Consider the following 8,994-nt stretch of genomic DNA (forward strand, 5'->3'; position numbering starts at 1 on the left):
AACAAAACCCAATGGGAAATGCACTTAAGGACAAAGGAGTGGAGCAGAGCTGGCAGATCTTTAAGGAAGCTTTCCAGTGTTCAAGGGCTCTCCATCTTCCAGTGTAGGAATTCATTAGAAGAAGACAAGAGAGAGACACGCTGGTCAAAATGGAGAGCATGAAGAAAATGCAAAGGCAGTGGAAGCAGACACAAATACACTGAAAATATTATTGGGTTGCTGCAAGGCTCTATAGGGTTAGGGTCAGGAAGGCCAAGAGAACATATTCCCCCTACTGAGCAATACAAGCAGGTAACAAGAAACAAAAAGAAGGGCCTCTAACACAAGAAGGGCATGGAGTTGCTGGAGCAAGTTCAGATGAGGTCACAAAAGACTGGAGCATCTCTTCTATGAAGAAAAGATGCGGTAGTTGGACTTGTTTACCACCACACAGAAGATTCCAAGGAGACTTCACTGTAGTCATCCAGTTCTTGAAGCAGGAGGGGGGACTGACTTTTTACAGTTTAATAGTGATAGGACAAGGAGAAATTGACACTCGCAAGAGAGTGGAGATTTAGATTAGATGTTAGGAGGAAATTCTTTGCTCAGTGATTGGTGAGGCACTGGCATAAGCTGCCCAGAGAAGCTGAGGTTGGCCTATTCCTGGTGATGTTAAGGCCAGACTGGATGGTGCTTAGAGGGAAGAGAGAGGGAGAGGGAGAGGGAGAGAGAGAGGGAGAGGGAGAGGGAGAGGGAGAGGGAGAGGGAGAGGGAGAGGGAGAGGGAGAGGGAGAGGGAGAGGGAGAGGGAGAGGGAGAGGGAGAGGGAGAGGGAGAGGGAGAGGGAGAGGGAGAGGAATAGGTCCCATAAATTTCAGAAGGAATATACGTGTGGAGGTAAGTGTTGGTATCAGTTAAAACAAATATAAACTTACAAGAATCACAGAATCACAGAATCACAGAATCACCCGGGTTGGAAGGGACCCCAAGGATCATGTAGTTCCAACCCCCCTGCCTAGCAGGGCCACCAAACATACACATTCAGATCAGGTTGCCCAGGACCCCGTCCAACCTGGCCTTAAACACGTCCAAGGACAGGGCATCCACAACCTCCCTGGGCAGCCCGTTCCAGGGCCTAACCACTCTCCTAGTAAAGAACTTCCCCCTAACATCCAACCTAAATCTTCCCTCCTTCAACTTAAAACCATTTCCCCTAGTCCTGCTGTTGTCAGCCCTTTTGAAGAGTTTACTCCCCTCCTGGGTGTAGGTTCCCTTCAGGTATTGATAGGCTGCAATGAGGTCACTCCGCAGCCTTCTCTTCTCCAGGCTGAACAAGCCCAACTCCCTCAGCCTGTCCTCATAGGGGAGAAAACATATGTATGTTAGCTGACACCTCAAGTAAGAATTAGCTTGGGCAAGGCAATGAGTGAGAAAGTACATGGTGCTTCCTACCACAGCTGGCAGCTGACTTCGTGCAGCATTGAGTAGTTTGGTGTGAGGTACTACGGTATTACAGTATTATAGAAAAGGTGGAGGTACCAGTTGCAATTCATATGTAAAGTGATTCTGTGGTTTGCCTTCATTATTGTTGTTGTTGTTATCATTATCAGCCTCCATGAATAAGGATATGGGCTCAAAGTTACCTTATGTATTGAGCTTGATGTGCCTTGGGCTTCATGGAGTGGCAGAATGGGTATCTGGAGCAGTTGTGCTATTTAGAGATGTGATTTGCCTGTCTGATCAATATCTGTTTTCCCTCTCACTCTTCTACCTTTTCAGGGAAAGCCTCCGTTGTGTGAACATGTTTATATGTGCTGTGTGAGTGCTTCTATAGGATCCTGGCATATAAATGTTTTTTTCTAATGTGGAATGTATCACAACCATGAGAAAAACAATTTTGACAGGAGAAAAGTGCAGTAAGAGCCTGTTCTATGTTATGAAATTCTCAAAAGACTTTGGAGAGCTTTGGCTGTTGCAGACTGTCTGAATCCAAAACTTGTTTGTAGATTTGTTGTCTTTGTGCAGATTGCATAGTTGATGGGCTATGCATAACGCACTGTGTATGCATACATCCAGAGGTTACTGGATAAATATATCTGTTTTTCTACTTATACAGCAAGCTAACCATCTATCAAAAACTAAGTTAGCTGTCTTCCCATTAAGGCATGCCAAGTGATGGAGTTAAATTTTCATTTCTATTTGTGTTTCCATTAGGGATGGTGAATGATATAAAATTCTGAAGATGGTGATTTGCTGCAGCTACTTGTATTGAAAGTGCATCCTTGTCTTTGCTTAAACCAGTACAGAAATTGAATGTTGGCAGTCAGTGACCTGTAGTCTGGTTCTCCAGGTCACTGCGGCCCTTTGCTATGTGACAGTTTCTTGAGGCCAGTTCCTTTGTTCCTGCCTTCAAGATTAAAATACTGATGCTATTGTTCTCTGTTAGGCTGCAAGGGGCCAAGTATCATAAAGGAAAAAAGGCTATGATAAATGGACAGCTTCTGTATTTTTACCTTCAAAGAATGACTAACTTCATATACTTCTGTAATAAGAGTTTCCCAGATAGAATTCTAACCAGGCATTTTTTGCTTTTCACTTGTTTCCCACAATCAGTTCTCAGCATCTGTATTGCAGCTAATTTCTTCTTGTACAAAAACCAAGGAAGAAATCACCATTGAAATTGTACTCCTCAAAGGAGGGAGATTGTGGTCTGCATAAGCATATATATATACATATATATATACATATATATATATATATGCACATATATACTTTACGTAATGCATTCTGTTCTTCCCTCTTGTGTTTCTTTTTTTTTTTTTTTTTCTAATAATAACTGAATTCCAATTTCTAGAGAGTTCCTGATTTTTTTTCGTCAAAACTTATGCACCATTTCTTGCAAGAAAATCTGAGGTAAGAATGCCTAAAAGAAAAACAACTATGCACTTCTTCCAGTGAGTGTATATGTCACAGGGAATGGGGGAGATTTCTTGTTAGTGGATTGGCTGGCTATAGTACATAAAGAGTCCATCTTTCCTATCTATATAATAAGCAGCTTACAAAGCATCGTTTTCCCTTAAAACCATAAGGAAAATTTTCCTCTTTCTTACCATTCTGTAGTTAAGGGAAACAGAAACAAACAAACAAAACATGTAATTTTAAAAAAGATGCTGAAAAAAATGCTGAAAACACCAAACACTCAAAAAAGTGGTTGCATAATTATGTAATATTTAGCCAGTCTCCACGAAAATATAACATATCTGCAACCTACAGCTGATTAGTTGAAGCTCTTATTTAACAAAGTACTTCTCACCTCCTAATCTAGCATAGCTAATATTCTACCAGTTAATCAAGCTAAATTGTTTAAACCAGGAAAATACTATAGAACCATAAGTACTTCTTTGCACTTAGATTTCTTTGCAGATTCTTCATTTCTCTGCTTTTAATTGTAACTAAATATGTTTTGACAGCAAGAAATTTTAATTTTAGCATAGATCTCAAATGTTCTATGCACATAATTATTACTACTTTATCATAACAGACATTACAAGTAAACCAAAATCTCTTTCGTATGTGATTTGCACTACAGCTGGTAGACAAGGATGGTTATTTCTATATTAGACAAATTCTTCTGATTTAAAAGAGTTCTGAACAATATGATTACTGCATTTTTTTTTCTATAAATTTAATCATTCATTAAATCCTATCAAGGACTCCCAGATCATTTTAAGGTGCAGTAGGTTAAGTCCTCCCACAAGAGAAGGATTATCTTCAGTAAAACAGATGAATATAATAGCCTATCATACAGAATCTCCTTGTACTTAAAACATGGAAAACTGATTGACATGTAATTCACATGTCCAATATTAAATTTACATAATTTATGGAAACCTAATGCAGTTGTGCAAACATAATGAGTTTTTGAGGAAATAATTTTCTTATGGCTCATACAGTTCAAATCTTACTCTCAAAACTGACCTATGCCACTCATTCTGGAAGTGATAGAGTTAAAAAATAATTTTACTAACAATTAAGATGTCAGAAAACAAGAACATTCATAGATGTGCTTGACATCTTAATCCTGGAGATTACAAATTCAACTACAAAAAATATATTAACAACTTCAATAACAATAGCTAAAAAAAAAAAAAAAAAAATTGGCTTCTACCTAACAAGAAATGAAAATAACTGCAAATAAGGTTTATTGCAAAGTGTCAGGATTTAAACCAATAGGAAGCCAAAGAGAGAAACTCATGGACCAAAATTGTAGAAATAAATGTTCTCCTCTTCATAAAGAACATTCCTATTAGCACATTTTGAGAGGCTTCAGAGCAATCCCATGGAAAGTGATTTGGAGATTCAGATCAACAGTAAATTGAATCTGAGACGGCAGTGTGCCCTGGTGTCCTATTTTCACCCAAGATATCAATAATACACCCATGATCTGCTTGTTACCGAGAAACAAGAGCGCACCCAGGGCCAGGCCAGTTGGTGGGCAAGAGTCACTGAAGTTATAGTGTGGTGGCAGGGTCTAGAAACAATCCACAACTGGCCTGAATTAAACCAGGGTTTATTCCATTTCAAGTGGCATCATGAGGAAGGCCATAAAGCTGTAGGTATCTGGGCATGGGTTGGATGCTGCTCAAGGATTGACTGGGTGTTGCCCTTCGATACTGCATTGCTAGCAGGGCATTGTTCAATGTGCATTTGTACTTACTGTTGTGCCTTGGTCAGTGTGTGGCAAGTAAGGCTTTACATATGTAAATATGTGTATACATATATGTTTATATGTAAATATGTATATATATATATACACATATATTCCTACTATGCACATACACACACACACACACACACATATATGTAAGATTTATATGTATATATTGTGGGTCTACATAATTATCATTGCATTTTTGTTTCCATTTTCCTTTTCTGTCTTATTAAATAGTTTTGATTACAGCTCACAAGTACTATTTTGTTTCTAAATCTCTACCATATGCCTGCTGGAGGGAAGTGAGCTGTGTAGTCCTGCCTGCAAGATTAAACTACAGAAAGTCACAATTAAAAGGGCCAAACACACCTTGGGCTGCATAAGGGTCAGCACTATCAACCCAGCCCTGCTGTAGATTTACCTTGAGCACTCTTCAGTTTTGGGCACCACAGTATTAGGAGGGCATAAAGTTATCAGAGAATATCCAAAGGAGGACTACAAAGATGGAGAAGGGTCTGGAGAGTAAAGTGTGTAAGAAGCAGCTGAGATTCCTTGGTTTGTTCAGCTCAGAGCAGAGCAGGCTGAAGGGGAAGCATTATGGCAGCTTACAGCTTCGTCACAAGGTGAGCTGTGTTCTCTGGTAACAGCAACAGGACCCAAGGGAATGGCATGGAGGTGTGCCAGGAGAGGGTCATCTTGAATGTAAGGAATAACTTCTTCACCAGAGGGTGGCTGGGTGCTAGACCAGGCTCCAGTGCTGTGATACCAGACTTCTGAAGTTCAAGAAGCATTTAAGCAATGCTCCCAGAATTCAGTTTCAGAATTTTCAGTCAACCATGATTGTTATTTTTTTAATTTGTTGAATTCACACATCTAGAAGAAAGGAGCTCTGCAGAACTTTTCTGGCTTTATTGAATAGGAGAATATCCCACAAAGCTCAGAAGCAATAAATTCATGGTTTCTAGTCTCCAGATTATACAACTCTGCAAGGGTTAATGAAGCTTAACTCATCTGCAGTCTTCCACCATTCTTGTCTGAGGTAGACAGAGTAAGTAAGCATTAAGGCTATTCTGAATTACATCAGATTAGTGTCTCCATATTCATTTATAATTGAATAGTCATAGTTAGAATCTCTCTTTTTTTTTTTTTTTTAACCAGTCAGAATATTATTCTATAGTCAACCCTGGAAATACAAAAAAAGTATAATATAATCCCTTAATTAATCTAGAAACTCTCAGGGAAAGTTCATTTGACAGTTGCTAGAACTAGTGGAGATGGCTGTTCACAGCTGTGGCAATTAGTTGCTTCAACTCTCCCATTGTCAAATCAAGAAGAATTTTAAAGCATTAACAGCTGTGTAGTTAAAATAAACAAATAAATCTTAACACATAATATTCCAAATAATCAAGAAGGGGAATGCTTCTAAAATTTCATTCTTGATTTTTGAAGTATCCATGTTGTGTTGACCTTCTAACTGAAAAGAGAGTCTCTAATTCAGCAACAGTACACATACTCAGCCCTTGTAAGACTGACAAGAATTATTTAGCCATCTATATACAAGATATAGAGAAGGAAAATTATTATAAAGCTAATATTTTCATAGGCAAGCAAACAGATTAAGTATGAACACAGAGATTAAAGCTCACAGAAGCAGGTATGATATCAATTGCCAAGAATGAAGGACATCATGAGATTCTTTATGTTAAGTACTACCCTGGCTTGTAGCACTGTTTGTGAAGCTACATTTTGAACATTAGGAGGCTATGTGTATATACAGCAATGAGTATTCATGATGGAAATAATGTAAGTATGGATGGAATGGGCCTTTCATCTTTATTTAGACAAAACTTCCGATTATGTTTATAGGAAGAAAAATGTAGAAGCTTATTTAAGGACTGAAGATAAGGATTATCAATCCAGATGGCTGAGAAACTTTCTTTCAGCTGAACTCTCTGAGGGAAAAATTCAAAGAGAAAGCAACCAAGAATAAAATATCTGATTAAAAGGGAAAACTTTATCAAGTCACAACAAAATCAGTACCTTTGGTAATGAAAGAAGTTTGGTGAAAGTGCCATATCAAGTAGACTGCCCAGGGTGGTGGTGGAGTCACCATCCCTGGAAGTTTTCAGGAAAAGAGTAGTGTTACATTGAATGAAGTAGTTTAGTGGACATGGTGCTGTTGGGTTGATAGCTAGATGATCTTCGTGGTCTTTTCCAGCCAAAATGGTTCAATGATTCTATGAATGGCTGTGAAGTTCACATAGGTTCTCCATGTTCTGGTTAAACTGAAAAGCAAATTTTCAGGATAAAGTCGGTGGAAAGCAAAGCTGTCAAAGGAAATAAAAGCAGGCAGAGAACAGTACAGTTTGAAACCAAGAAGTTGATCGGAAAGTTAATAAGATTCTTTAGCTACAAAAGGTGATTCATGATTGACACTAAGTGTACTTACTTCATTCATATTGTCTTCTAATCTGCTCTGAAATATTTTCTGAAAATACATATGGAGAAATATGAGACTTCTTGTCATAAGTGACATCTTGGAGAGGCTACAACCCAGAGATACAATTTATAAAGCTAATTTGATAGGAAAAAAGAAAATGCTAGTTGTCCACTTGTCTCACAACCATTTATCCTAATACAATTGGTTGGTCTGCACTGTATTACTTCATGAAGTTCTGTCCCGGCATCCACAAAAATGGAAAAGAAATCCTGAAATTTGAAAAACAAACAAACAAAAAACCCTTGTCTTAAGATCTTATTTTAGATTTCACTTTTTTTTCCTTCAACTGTAATGTGTCACTTATTAAAAAAGACTCCGAGAAAACTTTATTAATTGAGAGATGAAATTGATTGGTTGTTCTCAGGAGTTGTTTAATTAGATAGAATGATTATTGTACACTGTCAGGGGCAATCCTTTACTGAAGCCCTGAAGGACACACTAGGTGGTCTAATTGGTCTTTTTCATTTCTTTTTTTCTCTGGTTTTATGTAGCTCTGAAAGACTGAAAAATCTAATGAAATACAGTTGAAATAAACAAAGATTAGAACTTGGTCTACAGCCTCTCAAAACCTCCCATCTGTTTCCTGAAGGTATATTTTTGTCTTTGATGTGTTTTGATACATACTTTCTCTCATCCAAGATGTAGAATTGAAGACTAAATCCATCCACTGTAGCAGTCCAGAAATTCAGCACACTTCAGGGTCTCCACATTTTACCTTGCGAAGACAAAGTCACAGCAATGTCTGTCCATATCTGCTGGTGATATCTATTCATGCTTTATCCACTCACTTAAAGGTGGAGTAGACAATGTAAGGAGATGTATAATCAATAGATATCAAGATGTTATAATCACAATATAATTGTGTATAATCAATAGATATCAAGATGTTATAATCACAATATAATTGTATAATCAACAGATATCAAGATGTTATAATCACAATATAATCAAGAGAATTAGGCAAAGTAGACAATGATCACAAAAGAGAATAAGTGGAAGAGTTTACCCTTCAGCTGAGCTCACCAGAAAACACCAAGAGAGATGATCTCCAGAAGAGATCCTTCCCCTCCCGTAGCCAGCTCTTAAATAGGTCTAGGAGGGGTGGAGCTTGGCTCCATCCCTTCCAGCAGCACAAGTGAATTGCCTTCACCTGTGCTCCTCTGGCTGACTCATGGCTCACCTCAGGTGATCAATCAGAGGTTCAGGCTGTGACTCAGCAGTTCCCATACAGGAGAAAAAAATAGATGTGAGATTTAACTTTAAAAAATAAATGAATTGTACACTCCTTTCAAATAACAGCATCCCTACTTACTTCTGATCGTTTTCTTCAGTCTGCACAGTAAAAGATCATTTTGAAATTATAATAATATGAAAGTTCTCTAAACAGTTCTCATGCATCATTAAGCATGTTTTGAAAAGACAAAAAATATTCATTGAAAACAAACAAACAAAAAAAAAAAACAGGTCTGCAGACTGCTAATGAACAGGCAGTACTTAAAATTAATGAAAAAATTTTCAGACAGTACAAAGAAAGAGGTACATAAAATATTTCAATGCATGGTAAGAACAACCCCAAATTATACCTTTTCCATATTTTGTTATATGCACTCAAACAAGTCAATTTCCTCTGAAAAAAAGTTGAAGTCTAATCATTGTTTATTAAACATTACCAAGTTTCAGTAAAAATAGATCAGTCTGAAAACATACACTGACATCTTACTATTACATCCAGCTTCTGTTTTTCTTGTAGAAAAGTTTCTCTTCATTTAAAAATATATGTTACTTTTTTTGTTGCTTCACATTAA

The 8,994-nt window shown here is 37.6% G+C and overlaps 1 long non-coding RNA gene across 3 annotated transcripts; it reads right to left on the reverse strand.

The window, feature by feature from the left end:
• Positions 1–5,281: 5,281 nt before the first annotated feature.
• On the reverse strand, positions 5,282–8,246 carry LOC125686868 (uncharacterized). Of its 3 annotated transcripts, none has more exons than XR_007373918.1 (4): positions 8,196–8,246; positions 7,814–7,904; positions 7,139–7,398; positions 5,282–6,974 (listed from the first exon to the last, which is right to left on the reverse strand). It is a non-coding gene; the product is annotated as an uncharacterized LOC125686868 (long non-coding RNA). The 3 variants fall into 3 exon arrangements; XR_007373917.1 differs by having other exon boundaries at positions 8,213–8,240; XR_007373919.1 differs by having other exon boundaries at positions 7,814–7,976; positions 8,196–8,230.
• Between the last annotated feature and the right edge of the window lie 748 nt (positions 8,247–8,994).

This window comes from Lagopus muta, chromosome Z, assembly GCF_023343835.1.
Source record: "Lagopus muta isolate bLagMut1 chromosome Z, bLagMut1 primary, whole genome shotgun sequence".
In the NCBI taxonomy this organism is placed as follows: domain Eukaryota; kingdom Metazoa; phylum Chordata; class Aves; order Galliformes; family Phasianidae; genus Lagopus; species Lagopus muta.